This window comes from Sapajus apella, unplaced genomic scaffold (genome assembly GCF_009761245.1).
Source record: "Sapajus apella isolate SASKATOON/1434 unplaced genomic scaffold, GSC_monkey_1.0 scaffold45, whole genome shotgun sequence".
Classification (NCBI taxonomy): Eukaryota; Metazoa; Chordata; class Mammalia; order Primates; family Cebidae; genus Sapajus; species Sapajus apella.
The window spans coordinates 6,535,441-6,551,415 of record NW_022436985.1 but is presented as its reverse complement, the minus strand read 5'-3'; the positions used below and the strand labels follow the sequence as shown (position 1 = coordinate 6,551,415).

Sequence of the window (15,975 nt, the reverse complement as noted above, 5' to 3'; positions counted from 1 at the left end):
AGTAGTTAATAGTCATAAAACCAAACCAAACCAACCAAACCAGATCAGCAGCTAACATGTATAGAGTACTTTACAAGCTCTCCTTGTACACTCCAATAAATTATTTCTTACATCAGCCCTGCAAGGTAGGAAGCAATATTTTCAGCTTCATTTTGTAGGAGAAAACAGAGGCTCAGATATGGTAGGATCCACACCCCAGGTCTCACAGGAAGTAACATCCCTAGCCAGGATTTCAAATCAGATCTTAATTTAAAATTTCAAGTTCTTAGCAAAGACATAGAATCAACCCAAATGCCCACCAATGGGAGACTGGATTAAAAAATGTTGTACATACACACCATGGAATTCCATGGTGTGTATGTACAGATTTCAAATCTTTGACAAGCTACCCATATCTTTAGGCAAGATAAACTTTATATCATGGGAATCCTAATTATAAACCTGATATTTTAGCTGAAAAAACCCTCTGGCCTGCTATAAAATAGATAACAATGAGACATAAGTACTTTAAGAATCACTTTAATAGAACATAGTTTTTAAAAAAGTTCTGACTCTAAGAAAAGGTGGACTGCATATAATAATTTTTGCCTAATAATGCTTTTATGGCAGATTTTTGGCTCAGCTTAATTTGTTTCCTGGAAACCTATCAACTAGTGTGTGTTCATTCTGTTTCTTGTCTTGGGGTACCCCAAAACCCGCAAGTAGTTTTCACCCTGTTGTCCTTCACATTGACTTGAATGTCTCAGTGGGCTTAAAAGTTTAGGGTCAAACAGAGCCATACCAGTCTAGACTAAGCCCTAGAGAACTTCCCTAGGTTGACTTAGGTCAAATATTCAACATTCTATGTACAAATCCTTAACTAGCTATGACTGCCTTACATGAAGTGACTCAACAATAATTATGCATGTTGTTTGAACAATTCTACATTGGATTTATGGTGTTTATTAATAAGTATCTAGAAATCACATTAAAAAGCAAATAAGGCTAATTTTGTATGTTTTGGAAGAGAGTTAATAGTGATTTCCCAGTGCCCTGTACTAAGTGGTGCAATCATGGAAGAAGTTTAGCAAGTAAAACTATGTTGTTAAACTGAACGTTGAATTTGAAGTAAAGTTATGGACACTTGGGTGCTAGGGATGCTAATAGAGAAGGTATCTAAATCCTTTGTAGGTGGAAATAATTCTATTCCTCCTCCTTCTTCCTAAATAGTCTAGCTTTCTTCTACTGCAATTAATATTTTCATTTTATTAACAATATTTATATTATATAAGACTAAAATGGTTAAAAAATCAAATGAGATCCAGTGTGTGCTGCTTTATACAGAGTACACTGGGTATGACATGTATATTTTTTTCTTTTTTCTTTTTTTTTTTTAGAGACAGACTGTCCCAACGTGTTGGGATTACAGGCATGAGCCACCCCATTTAGCCAGCATATAGACTTTCATTTCTCATGCCTATTCTGTTAGAATAGTAGTGGTTACCTGGAGAGCTGTGTACAGAGGAATCTTAGGAATCTTAGCTGTGTACAGAGAAAATTAATAAGCCATATCTGCTGTGAGTTCTGGTAATCCACCATCTGCCAGCAAATCCTTGATTTTTGCAAGGGATATTGATAAGACCTCTGCAAATCTCCATATTCAAATAAGAACATATTTCCCCTCTTTCCCCCACAAAAATATGTATGCTTAGACAAAGATTAAATATTACTGATACATTAATATCAATCCATTTGCTTTGCTCATTCATAAGCTAAGAAACTTATCACTGCATTTTTTAATGTATATGATGCAAATGTGTGTCTTAGGAAAATTTCAAATTATCTTCATGGATTTCAGGTTGAAGGTCCAACTGTTAAATCTGTAAATACAAAAAGCCTACTTGTGTAACTCGTGCCAAAATGACATCTACAGTGCCATGGGCTAATCATATCTTTATTTTAATACTTTGTCCAATTCAACAACATTTACTTCAGAGCTAAATCATGCATCTAATTGGGCCAAAATATAAGATAGTAAGGCTGAATGTTAAGATGTAATGCATCAAAGAAGACTTTCAGTAGCCTCATCACTGAATTTGAAGTATAGAAACACCATTAAGAGAAAATACTATGCTGTGGAAAGCATATCCAGTAACCTTACCATGAGTGTAATCTACCCAAATGAATTGCTGGACTCAGACTGTGCACAGACGGCTAAAACAGTCAGACCACCTAGGAGATGAGATCATTCAGGTCCACGGTGATCCAGCCTCTGTGGATGGATCTGAGTGTGCTGCTCTCACAGTTGTCATGAGCTAATATGGATAGGCTATTAAGAAAGCCGTGATGACGCACTCCCCTGAGATACGTTCTGCTTGTTTTGCTGCATGTAGTAAACAGCTCTCACTAGATCTGGCAGCACTTGGTGATATCCTTTTCCCTTCAAACTGATTAAGGAGGATTTCAGAGGTACCTGCAGTATTAACACCTTTGCCTGTTGTATGTTATAATTTTTTTGTGTCTGTGGCATAAGGATATACTTTTGCCATGTTGCTGTAAAAACATCTAAAGAGTTTAAGTCCTTAATTAAAAAAAATTAGGTCTCATTTTAGAACTCACTTGGCACATGTGAAAGCAGGGACCTGTTTTTCATTGTTTTTTAAATGACTTGGAGCTTTTATTTACCTAGTGAATTTCCAATTCATTTGTACTTTATCAACTTGGGACTTTGCCAACTGGTGAGCTTTCGTTTTAGGGCTTCGCTGAAGCTTTCTTGAGACAGGCTATTATGATAGCATCTCTAAGTGCTGCAATATGACAAGCTTCCAAGACAGTTGTAAAACAATTAAAATTGTCATTAAAATGTCTTGGCTGGAATTGATATTAACATGAACAAAGGGACCTCAAGAGTCTACAGTGTTCTTACTTGAGTCTGTAGTGTTACTTGGTAAAGATTTTAGATTTTTTCCCATTGTATCAATCAATAGTAAACCCCAATATTTTCTTTTTGGACTGATGAGAAGCACACAAGCCTTTTCATACCACATGATATCTTTCCAAAAGCTACTTGTAGATGTAAAATGAAATCTGAATTGTTTTATTTTGCTCATAATTAGAAAGTGACAAATTTTGTGTCTGAGTGAAAATCTTTTCCTGTAATAACCACTGGTATTTTGATATTGTAAAATTTGTTACCAGTACCAAGACACATTCATAGGCTCAATCTCCTCACCTGGCTCTTTTGTAGATTTTGGGGGCTATGAAATTATATTATTTAGGAGCTGTTAGCAGTATCACAGGTCATAACTCAGGACAAGTTCTTAACAACAGCATAGCAGAGACTCTCACAAAAATTCGTTAGATAATTTACCTGCAAATTATTTCCTCTGGACATTGTTCTGTCCCCATTATCAATCATCATAACAGTTTATGTCACATAATGGTCAGCAAGAACTGTCAAAGATGCAGCTAGGTAGATTATGGATGAATGCCTTTCCTGATATTCTAGATTTTTTCTCTGACAATCTTGTTTTCATAGAAACAGATAAGACATCTGTGATCTATGTTATCCCTAGTTAAGCTGTGGTTACAATCAACTCCAAATTCCAAATGATATTTTATATTTTTGCATGTTTTGCCAATGTCCAGTATCATATGGTATTACGGAAAACATAATTCTTTGCTTCTTCGCCTTGAGATGAGCAAATTTGGAATGTAAGGAAAGTTATTGTTCATTGTAAACATTTTTAATAAGTGGAAAAGATAACGTAAAAGGCCATATGCTTTTAGAAAGTAATTTTCATTATGAAAGCTCTGAGTAGGGCATACAATGGAAAAACAAATCCTGGTGATTCCATGAAGAAGCTCTTTTCACAGTTGACTCATAAAGTATTCCCTTTTAAGTCCTCCCCAGTAGAAATCACAAAAGAACAGAAATCAAGTAATGGTCTCATTAGTTAGAGATTGTGGGTTTGTACCTCATTTGGTCTGGGATTTCTTAGTCATGGGAGTGTTTTGGAAGGACCGTGTTACAGTGGAGGAACAGGGTTTTTGGATTCAACAGACTTAGATTAAAATTCCAACCCTAACTAGCACTTTTATCTCAGACAATTTAGTTAACGTTTTGATTTCAGTTTTCTTAGTTATAAAATTAACATCATGATATACACCTGTTAAGTTTGTTGTGAAAATGAATTAAAAGAGTGTCAAAGAGCTTAGCCCATACCTGGCACACTGTCAGCACTCAGAAAATAATAATTATTATTTTTATTATGTGTATGAGACTCAAAACTATGGGCCTGTTATTTCGTTTCCCTAGTTTTATTTCATATGTGGATCTTATCTTGAGATAGCTGACTAGGCATCCAGGCTTGGCCACATCTTCCAAATATGTTTTAATCAAGTCTGTGGAGTTTTCTTTGTTAACCTCAAAGAGACTGTTCTGAAAAACAAGTATTATTCCTTCAAATTACCTTCCCAAATCATTTTAGAGAATATGATTCATATATTAACATTAAAAGTAATGATGTGTATTCTCTAAGTTTCTCCAGTGTTCTAGATTTTCAGAGTAATGCGTTACAAATACTCTAATGCTGTATTTTGTATGTTCTATCTAATTTCCTTGGATAGCATCATCAAAATTGTGGTGATTTTTACACAGTAAAACTGAGATGAGAAGTTAAACACTGGATGATATCAAGATTCAATTCACAGTAAGAAACAAAAAACCTTTGTATGTGACATAAGTGTTTTCATTATTGTTCATATAATACCACAAAATGGATTAAAATCTTTGTCCAACAGTTTAAAATAATTTAAACTTCCAGACTGGAAACTAAAATTGAATTAATAATGGACAATAAATTATTATTTCTTATATTGTGTTACAATTATATAATTGTATATATAATCATACATTCAATAAATATGTACAATATTTTAGCATTCTGATATGGATATAGACATTTACAGTTTATAAATCTTTTTAATTCAAATCATTCTGTACTATTCTTAAAAGAAAATTCTCTGGGATAATTATTATATCAAATTTTTAAATGGAAGACTGAGGGAAATAAGGAATATAAGTCGTAAGCCAGTGTTTGATAGTAGGTCTCATTTATGTTTTACCACACCAGGCTGCTTTATGATGGGATATGTTGCAATCCATGAACACACTCTCCAATTTGGGGAGTTTCTTCACAGTATCCTTTTCTTCTCTCAGTCTTCTTGTGGCTAAATTTAGGCACATGTGTACACACACATGCATGTATACATACACACAAACACACACATATAAAAATTGCCCTCCAAATTTGAGGGACAAAAAGTGGAACGTAATAATATGATTCATCGTAAAACTGTACTTTCTGTTTTATCCTTATTTATTTATCATTGCATGTTTATTTATTTATAAATTTTGTATAAGATGTAGCTAATTTTGAGCATTGGGTAATAAAGGTGCTTTGGGTTCTTTTTATTTTCTGGTGGAAGTTGCTGTTGGGAGAAAGGTGGGATAGCCTTATATAAGAAACCATGAATCTTAGACTCTCTACAGTGATGCATTGCTGCTGATGAGAATTCTTTTGTCCAAGACAATTGTCATTCTTTTGTAAGTGACCTATTTTTTAAACCATGGTGTGTGTGTGTGTGTGTGTGTGTGTGTGTGTATTTAATGTGCATTAATTTTACCTTTATATTCTTGAATATGGCTAGGCCTTCTCCTTTAGATCCTGAATGTCAGTATCTTTTTAAAATGGGCACAGTAAATAAGAAGTGTTCTTACTTCACTTGCAAATTTTAATGTGATTTCAGAGCAGATATGAGCCTGATATGGTATGAAGGCACACATTTAATGTTGCAGTCAAATCAGGTGTTATTCATTTTACTACCAATACCCCAAACTTGTTATATAAACTCTTACCTTATATTCCTCATTGATAAAAGGGGGTAATAATACCTTCTCTTGTAATTTTAAAACACAGAGTTTTGAGTGGGATGTGTTAAGAATCATGGTGTTTTGCACTTAGTTTAGTAAAAGTTGACCCGCCCGCCACCTTTTCTTTCTCTTCTGATTAATAGAGATATCTGTCTTCTCAAATATTTGTTATTGATTTGTGTGGGGAACATTACAAATCTTCTAGTTATTTTGAAATATACTGTACATTCTTATTATCTGTAATCATCCTACTGTTCTACCAAACACTACAACTTACTCATTCTGTCTGTATTTTTCTTACTATTAACTAACTTCTCTTCATCTCCTCCTTCCCTCTACCCTTCCCAGTCTGTGGTAACCAGTATTCTACCCACTATATTCATGAGATTATTTTTTTTAGCTCCCACATATGAGTGAGAATATGTGATATTTGTCTCTCTGTATCAGGCATGTTTCACATGACATAATATCCTAATATCCTCCAGTTCCATTTATGTTGTTGCAAATGACAGGATTTTATTCTTTTTTTATGGCTGAATAATATAGTATTGTGTATATATAAAATATTTTCTTTAAGTATTCATATATTGATGGACATTTAGGTTTTTTTCCTTATTTTGGATATTGTGAATAATTATGGAAGTGGAGGTGGGAAGTGTTTCAATATACTAATTTCCTTTCTTTTAGATACATATTCATCAGCAGGATGGGTAGATTATATGGTAGTTATATTTTTAATTTTTTGAGAAACTGCTATATTGTTTTACATAGTTGCCCTACTGATTTACATTCCCATCAACAGTATATGAGTGTTCTTTCTCCACATCCTTGCAAGCATTATTTTCTGTCTTTCTGGCAATAAATAGACATTTAAACTGGGGTGAGATATCTTTTTATGGTTTCAATTTTCATTTCCTTTATGATTAGTGATGTTACAAATTTTTCATGTACCTTTTGGCAAGGCGTATGTCTTGGAAGAATTAATATTGTTAAAATGTAGATACTACACAAAGTGATCTACAGATTCAGTACAATCCCCACAAAAATACCAATGACATTCTTCACAGAAATTTTAAAAAAGAAATGATCCTAAAATTTATATGGAACCACAAAAGACCTCAAATCGCCAAAGAAATTTTGAGGAAAAAGAATAAAGCTGGAGACATCACATTACCTGACTTCAAAATAAACCACAAAGCTATAGTAACTAAAATAGCATGGCACTGGCAAACAAACAAAAAAGACACATAGACAAATAGAACAGAATAACAGAATAGACAACTCAGAAATAAATCTTACACATTTATAGCCAAATCATTTTCAGCAAAAGCATAAAAAACATACACTGGAGAAAGGACAACTTCTTTGACAAATCATGCTGGGAAGACTGGCTATTCATATGCAGATGAATGAAACTAGTTCACTATCTCTCTGTATACAAAATAAAATCAAAATGGATTAAAGACTGACACATAAGATATGAAAGTATGAAACTACTAGAAGAAAGCATTGGAGAAATGCTCTAGGACATTGGTCTAGGCAAGGAAATTTTTTAGTAAGACCTCAAAAAACACTGGCAACAAAAGCAAACAGTGGCAAATGGGATTACATCATGCTAAAAGGCTTCATCATAAAAAAGGAAACAATCAACAAAATGACGAGACAATCCACAAAATGGGAAAAAATGTTTACAAACTATTCCTTCTACAAAGGAATAATAATCAGAATAGATAAGGCACTCTAACAACAGCAAAAAATAATAATAATCCAATTTAAAAATGGGCCAAAGAACTTAACAGAATTCTCAAAAGAAGACACGTCACATAGCTTTCAGATGATTTTTAAATTGGTTTTCCTTCAGAAGATACTATAGTGTTTGTGGCAAAAACACTGAAGTTTGATTCTAGACCATGGGTTACTAATCCACTGTAATACTTAGCTTACATAATTTTAGCTATGAAATGTAGGGTTTGGATTTAAAGCTTTGCAAAATTATTTATAGCTCCAATTTTTTAATTAATACTTTTCCTCTATTTACTTTCTGAGGAAAGATTAAACATGATATCCTTTACAGTGTCCTATACATTTAGTAATATTTTAGCCTATCATCTAACTTAAAAAAGTATCTTTCAAGTAGTTTTACACTTGTATGTTAAGTTGTTATGATTATAATGCTAAATAAATGACCAAAAGGTTGAAAAAATCAAAGCAATTAATACAGAATTTATTATAATAACTTCCAAAGTTTACTGAAAACAAAGGATTTTATCTTTCACTTGTGGCTTTCTAAATGTGAAAGAGAAAATGACTAATATTTTTACATTATTAATGCCATTTAAAACAACACACCAATCAACAATGACTTGTGTAGTATATTCTTCGTGTTGGTAAACATAAAGATATCTTTGAGCTAGTGGGCATATGGTTCCTCCTGTCATTTTGCAAATAGAGGAGAAATCAAAAGCCCAGATAGTAAATGACTGATTCCGGGTCACAGAATAAAGAATTAGAACTGCATTCCAGTTTTCTTGACCACTAGACAATAATCTTAATTCATCGGGTGGCAAATACCCAAATAATATTTATTTGTTTATAAGTTTGTAGACATAGCTTATGATCATGAAAAGGAATCTAGAAGTCATTGTTCAGTGTTTTCTGAAAACTGTTTCAACAAAATCAGTTGATCCCAAGCGTTTCAAAAGTATTAATAACTTGTTGGACTGATTTCAATTATTCTATAAAATATAATTACAAGTTGTTCCTGCTAACTTTAGAACTATTCAACTACATTTTAGCTGCTGGACAATTACATTATTTCTGCAAGTAAATTTTTTTATTTTCAAGAGTCTGTTTTTATTCATCTTAAATATAAAGAACTCAATTGACCTTGTTATAGAAAAGCAAGTCATTTAGTTAAATATTATAGAAAATTGCTTAAAAGTATAATTACATAATTTTTTTAAACTAAGTTGAATATTTGGGATAGTCTCAATAAAGATCAGTCACTAAAAAAGATGAAAAAATCATAACAGTCTCAGATATTCTGCATTCAGATTGACAGACAAATGTATTAAATTTTAGTGCTGCTTTAAAAATGCCAAAACTAGATATCAGAAACAATTAGTGGGTATATAGTATATGTACTTAAAAAGTGTACTTAAACATGATATTTTTTAATGTCAAAGTTTGGAATAATATAACTATGGGCAGATTTTGAAGCTATAAATGGTTCAGTTGACCGTATAGATGACATTACTTATATCTCTATACTTACTTTATATATACCACAAGAGACCTGCTTATTCAGTCAAATTCTAGACATTGTGTTTGATATAGAATTTAAGAAATATATAAAAATACCTTTTATAATTCAATCTTTTATATGTGGCATTGCAGATTTTTTATTTGCTCTGTAAAATAATCTGTTATATAAACTGTTACTAGTATTAGCCTGAACACACTTTAGTAATATATGCTTGTGACTTTGTTTTTTATGATTAAGCAAATGTACATAAGTTTAATGTAGTAACACAATTGCAAATAGTCTGTTTCACTAGTTATTAGCAAGAGAAGTTATACACGAAGTTAAAATAAAATGAAAACAATACAACTTAAGGATCTATTTTGAAATTATGAAATTGACATCAGCAAAATAAAACACTTTGTTGAATATTTTCTAACACTACTTGCTCCACTATAGCAAATGTGAATGTCATTGAGAGTGACACCAATCTTTGTTTTTGTCTCTTTCTGTTCTGTGTACTGTGACAGAAATGTTTCATTTTTATGCACTTTGTTTTGCAAAAGCACTTCACAAATCTCTGCCCAGCTCCAAAGGATTACTGAGTAGCAGAAGACTACAGTTGTTTCCTTGTCTTTTTAAATATCACCTAAGTCCAGGAGATGTTTTTGCCATGTTGGAAATAGCAGTCTAGAGCATAACTGTTTTAAAATGCCTTCTCCTAATTTTTTTTTATTATACATTAAGTTCTGGGGTACATGTGCAGAACTTGCAGGTTTGTTACATAATTAAATATGTGCCATGGTAGTTTGCTGCATCCATCAACCCAACATCTACATTCAATATTTCTCCTAATGCCATCCCTCCCCAAGCCTCCACCCCAACAGGCCCTGGTATGTGATGTTCCCCTCCCTGTGTCCATGCGTTTTCATTGTTCAACTCCCACTTATGAGTGAGAACATGCAGTGTTTGTTTTCTGTTCTGTTCTGTTTGCTGAGGATGATGGTTTCCAGCTTCATCCATGTCCCTACAAAGGATATGAATTCATCCTTCTTTACGGAAGCATAGTATTCCATGGTGAATATGAGCCTCATTTTCTTCATCCAGTCTATCATTGATGGGCATTTGGGTTGGTTCCAAGTCTTCGATATAGGGAACAGTGCCACAATAAACAATATATGGGCATGTGTCTTTACAATAGAATGATTTATAGTCCTTTCGGTATATACCCAGTAATGGGATTGCTGGGTCAAATGGTATTTCTAGTTCTAGATCTTTGAGGAATTGCCACACTTTCTTCCACAATGGTTTAACTAATTTACACTCCCACCAACATTGTAAAAGTGTTCCTATTTCTCCACATCCTCTCCAGCGTCTGTTGTCTCCTGACATTTTAATGATCATCATTCTCACTGGCATGGGCATCTCCTAATTTTAAATGATAGAACCTAACACTTCTTACTTCTAAGGAAAATGTTAATATTTTACAGCTGTCTTCTCAATCACTATTGAATTCACAATCTATAAATCATTGTTCTACTGGGACTACATTTTTGTCAGGTGACTTTTTTGGGGTTGTATGTGTATGTGAGAGAGAGAAGAAGAGAGAGAGAGCGTGTGCATGTGTGTGGGTGTCAGTGTTAGCCATCATCTCTTATTTTATCTGTTTTTTCCCTCCCCTCCTCCTCCCCTCCCTCTTCCTTTCTCTCCCCTACCTTCCCCTCCCCTCTCCTCCTCTCCTTTCCTTTATTTCAATCATTGTGACATGTAGTGTTTTAATGATTTCATAATCAGAAATGATATGGTGTATTAATTAGTTTGCCAGGGCTGCCGTAACAAAAACAAAGTACCACAGATTGGGTGGCTCAACAACAGAAACATATTTTCTTACAGTTCTGGAGGTTAAAAGTACAAGATCAAGGCCTTGGCAGTTTTGGTTTATCCTTAAGCTTTTCTCCTTGACTTGTAGATGACTATGTTCTCTCTCTGTTTTCACATTATTTTTCTTTTGCTGTTGTGCATACTTAGTGACTCTTTTTGCATCAATACTGCCTCTTCCTGTAAAACACAAATGAGATTGGTTGAGGATGCACCAAATGGCCTCAGTTTAAGCTAATCACTCCTTTAAAGGCCCTATCTCCAAATACTGGTCACATTCTGACATGCTGGGTATTAAAGCTGCAACATATAAATTTTGGTGGGACACAAGTTAGCCCCTAATATGAGGATTGCAAGCTATTCCACAAAATACCATTGTCAACCCTCTACACATACAATTATTGGAAAATAGTTATAATGGGATAGCTTAGCCTTTGCTACAAGCAGCCACATCCCAAACCCTAAATGTGTGGGAAAGAAAAGAATTTGGGGTTTCCTCAGAAGCATATCATAGTGGCCCAGATGGAGTCTTAAGATAATTAGTAAATGTGAATCTGTAGCCTAGTAAATAAAAATTAAAAGAATGTGTTGGCAGAGGTGCTGATGGTATATACAGAAGCTAGGGAAAAACAGCCAAAAGGGTAAGAATTTGATGTTAAATTTCTATCAGTGTAATGGGCTGAGGTCAGTATGATTAAGCTTTCTGGCTGCTTAAAAAATATGTCCTCTCTTATGGGCCTGACTTAAAGGCCTTGTTGAAGTCAGTTAAGTTGTAATATCATTGTCCCTGTTATTGTACTCTTTTTTTGAGATGAAGTCTTGCTCTGTTGCCTCGGTTAGAATGCAATGGGGTGACCTTGGCTCATTGCAACATCCGCCTCTTGGGTGGAAGCAATTCTACTGCCTCATCCTCCTGAGTAGCTGGGATTACAGGCACCCACCACCATGCCTGGCTAAGTTTTGTATTTTCAGTAGAGACGGGATTTCACCATGTTGGTCTTGAACTCCCAACCTTAGGTGATCCACCCGCCTTGGCCTCTCAAAGTGCTGGGATTACAGGCATGAGCCACCACACCTAGCCTGTACTCCTTTATTAATATTCAATTTGTATTATACTTCATTTTTGTCAAGAGTAATTTATTCTGAAATTCAAATTCTCATACATTCTAACAATGAAAACTTCATGAAGAACAAAGAAAAATATTTTAGTTCTAGGGACGAATAACCCCAAATTTTAAATGAATAGAGTTGCTTTCTGGTTTAACAGTCTGTCATGAGCTAACAGATAGTCTTGCCTGAGTAGCAGCCAGTGTCTTTGGAATGTTCCTTATAGTGCTTATGATTTAACTTCAGCACACTCATTGATTCGGGTCTCAAATTCCATGAGCTGTTTTAAATTTATTTTTCTTTGAAACATCTAGTCCAATCTTTTTGTTATTATTATTATACTTTAAGTTCTGGGGTAAATGAGCAGAACATGCAGGCTTGTTACACAGGTATATACATGCCATGGTGGTTTACTGAAACCATCAACCTGTCATTTAACATTAGGTATTTCTCCTAATACTATCCCTCCCCTAACTCTCCAACCCTTGACAGGCCCCAGTGTGTGATGTTCCCCTCCCTGTGTCCATGTGTTTTCATTGTTCAACTCCCGCTTATGAGTGAGAACATGCAGTGTTTGGTTTCTGTTCTTGTGTTAGTTTGCTGAGAATGATGGTTTCCAGCTTCATCCATGTCCCTACAAAGTACATGAACTCATCCTTCTTTATGGTTGCATAGTATTCCATGGTGTATATGTGCCACATTTTCTTTATCCAATCTATCATTGATGGGCATTTGGGTTTGTTCCAAGTCTTTGCTATTGTTAACAGTGCTGCAATAAACATACGTATACATGTGTCTCTATAGAATGATTTATAATCCTTTGGGTATATACCCAGTAACGGGATTGCTGAATTTCCAGTTCTAGAAATGGTATTTCTAGTTCTAGAATTCCTTGAGGAATTGCCACACTGTCTTCCACAATGGTAGAACTAATTTACACTGCCACCAACAGTGTAAAAGTGATTTTTCTCCACCTCATCTCCAGCATCTGTTGTAGCCTGTCTTTTTAATGATTGCCATTCTAACTGGAGTGAAATAGTATCTCATTGTGGTTTTGATTTTCATTTCTCTAATGACCAGTGATGATGAGCTTTTTTTCATATGTTTGTTGGCTGCATAAATGTGTTCTTTTGAGACATGTCTCTTCATATCTTTCATCCACTTTTTGATTTTTTTTCTTGTAAATTTGTTTAAATTATTTGTAGATTCAGGATATTAGCCCTTTGTCAGATAGACAGATTGCAAAAATTTTCTCCCATTCTGTAAGATGCCCATTCATCCTGAAAATAGTTTCTTCTGCTGTGCAGATGCTACTCAATTTATGAATTTGGCCTTTGTTGCCATTGCTATTGGTGGTTTAGTCATAAAGTATTTACCTATGCCTATGTCCTGAATGATATTGCCTAGGTTTTCTTATAGGGCTTTTATGGTTTTAGGTCTTACATTTAAGTCTTTAATCCATCTTGAGTTAGTTTTTGTATAAGGTTTAAGGAAGGGATTCAGTTTCAGCTTTCTGCCTATGGCTAGCCAGTTTTTCCAATACCATTTATTAAATGGGGAATTCTTTCCTCATTGTTTGTGTTTTTGTCAGGTTTGTCAAAGATCAGATGGTTTTTGACGTGTGGTGTTATTTCTGAGGCCACTGTTCTGTTTCATTGGCCTTTATATCTGTTTTGGTACCAGTACCATGCTGTTTTTGTTACTGTAGCCTCGTGGTATAGTTTGAAGTCAGGTAGCATGATGCTTCCAGCTTTGTTCTTTTTGTTTAGGGTTGTCTTGGCTATATAGGCTCTTTATTAGGTCCATATACATTTAAACTGTCTTTTTCTAATTCTGTGAAGAAGTCATTGGTAGTTTGATGGGGATAGCATTGAATCTATAAATTACTTTGGGCAGTACAACTATTTTCACAATATCGGTTCATCCTATCCATGAGCACAGAATGTTTTTTCATTTGTTTGTGTCCTCTCTTATTTCCTTGAGCAGTGGTTTGTAATTCTTGGAGAGGTCCTTCACCTCCCTTGTAAATTGTGTTCCTAGGTAATTTATTCTTTTTGTAGCAATTGTGAATGGGAGTTAACTCATGATTTGGCTCTCTGTTACTGGTGTATAAAAGTGCTTGTGATTTTTGTACATTGATTTTGTATTCTGAGACTTTGCTGAAGTTGCTTATCAGCTTAAGGAGATTTGGGGCTGAGACGATGGGGTTTTCTAAATAGACAATGATGTCACTTGCAAACAGAGATAATTTGACTTTCTCTTTTCCTAATTGAATACCCTTTATTTCTTACTCTTGCTTGATTGCCCTGGACAGAACTTCCAATAATATGTTGAATAGGAGTGGTGAGTAAGGGTATCATTGTCTTGTACTGGTTTTCAAAGGGAATGTTTCCAGTTTTTGCCTATTTAATATGATATTGATTGTGGGTTTGTCATGAATAGCTCTTATCATTTTGAGATATGTTTCATCAGTGCCTAGTTTATTAAGAGTTTTTAGCATGACGGGTTGTTGAATTTTGTCAAAGGTGTTTTCTGCATCGATTGAGATAATCATGTGGTTTTAGTGGTTGGTTCTGTTTATGTGATGGATTACATTTATTGATTTGCACTTGTTGAACCATCCTTCCATCCCATGGAGAAAGCTGACTTGATAGTGATGAGCAAGCTTTTTTTGATGTGCTGTTAAATTTGGTTTGCCAGTATTTTATTGAGGATTTTTGCATGGATGTTCATCAGAGATATTGCCCTGAAATTTTCTTTTTTTATTCTGTTTCTGCCAGGTTTTGGTATCAGGATGATGCTGACCTCATAAAATGAATTAGAGGATTCCTTCTTTTTCTATTTTATTGAAATAGCTTCAGAAGGATTATTACCAGCTCCTCTTTGTACCTCTGGTTGAATTTGGCTGTGAACCCATCTGGTCCTGGACTTTAATTGGCTGGTAGGCTATAAATTACTGCCTCAATATTTTAGAATTTGTTATTGGTCTATGCAAGGATTTGACTTATTCCTGGCTTAGTCTTGGGAGACTGTATGTGTTCAGAAATTTATCCATTTCTTCTGGATTTTCTAGTTTATTTGTGTAGAGGTATTTATAGTATTCTCTGTTGGTAGTTTGTATTTCTGTGGGATCAGTGGCGATATCCCCTTTATCATTTTTTGCTGCATCTATTTGATTCTTCTCTCTTTTCTTCTTTATCAGTCTCACTAGTGGTCCATTTTGTTGATCTTTTTCAAAAAACAGCTCCTGGATTCATTGATTTTTTGAAGGGTTTTTTTTGTGTCTCTAGCTTCTTCAGTTCTGCCCTGATCTCAGTTATTTCTTATCTTCTGCTAGTTTTTGAATTTGTTTGCTCTTGCTTCTGTAGTTCTTTTAATTGTGACGTTATGGTGTCAATTTTAGATCTTCCTGCTTTCTCTGTTGGGCATTTAGTAGTATAAAATTTCCCCTACATGCTGCTTTAAAAGTGTCCCAGAGATTATGTTGTTTCTTTGTTCTCATTGGTTTCAAAGAACATCTTTATTTCTGCCTTAATTTCGTTACCAGTAGTCATCCAGGAGCAGGTTGTTCAGTTTCCAGGTAGTTGTGTGGTTTTTAGTGAGTTTCTTAATCCTGAGTTCAAATTTGATTGCACTGTGGTCTGAGAAACAGTTTGTTATGATTTCCATTATTTTGTATTTTCTGAGGGGTGTTTTACTTCCAATTATGTGGGCAATTTTAGAATAAGTACAATGTGGTGCTGAGGAAAATGTATATTCTGGGGATTTGGGGTGGAGAGTTCTGTAGATGTCAATTAGGTCCACTGGGTCCACAGCTGAGTTCAGGTGCTGGATA

General features: G+C 34.4%; 1 protein-coding gene across 3 annotated transcripts in view; it reads left to right on the top strand.

Moving 5' to 3' along the window:
* Window positions 1-15,975, top strand: part of CCSER1 (coiled-coil serine rich protein 1) — a 1,343,925-nt gene that overhangs the window by 1,207,695 nt on the left and 120,255 nt on the right. The gene's annotated exons all lie outside the window — the stretch shown is intronic.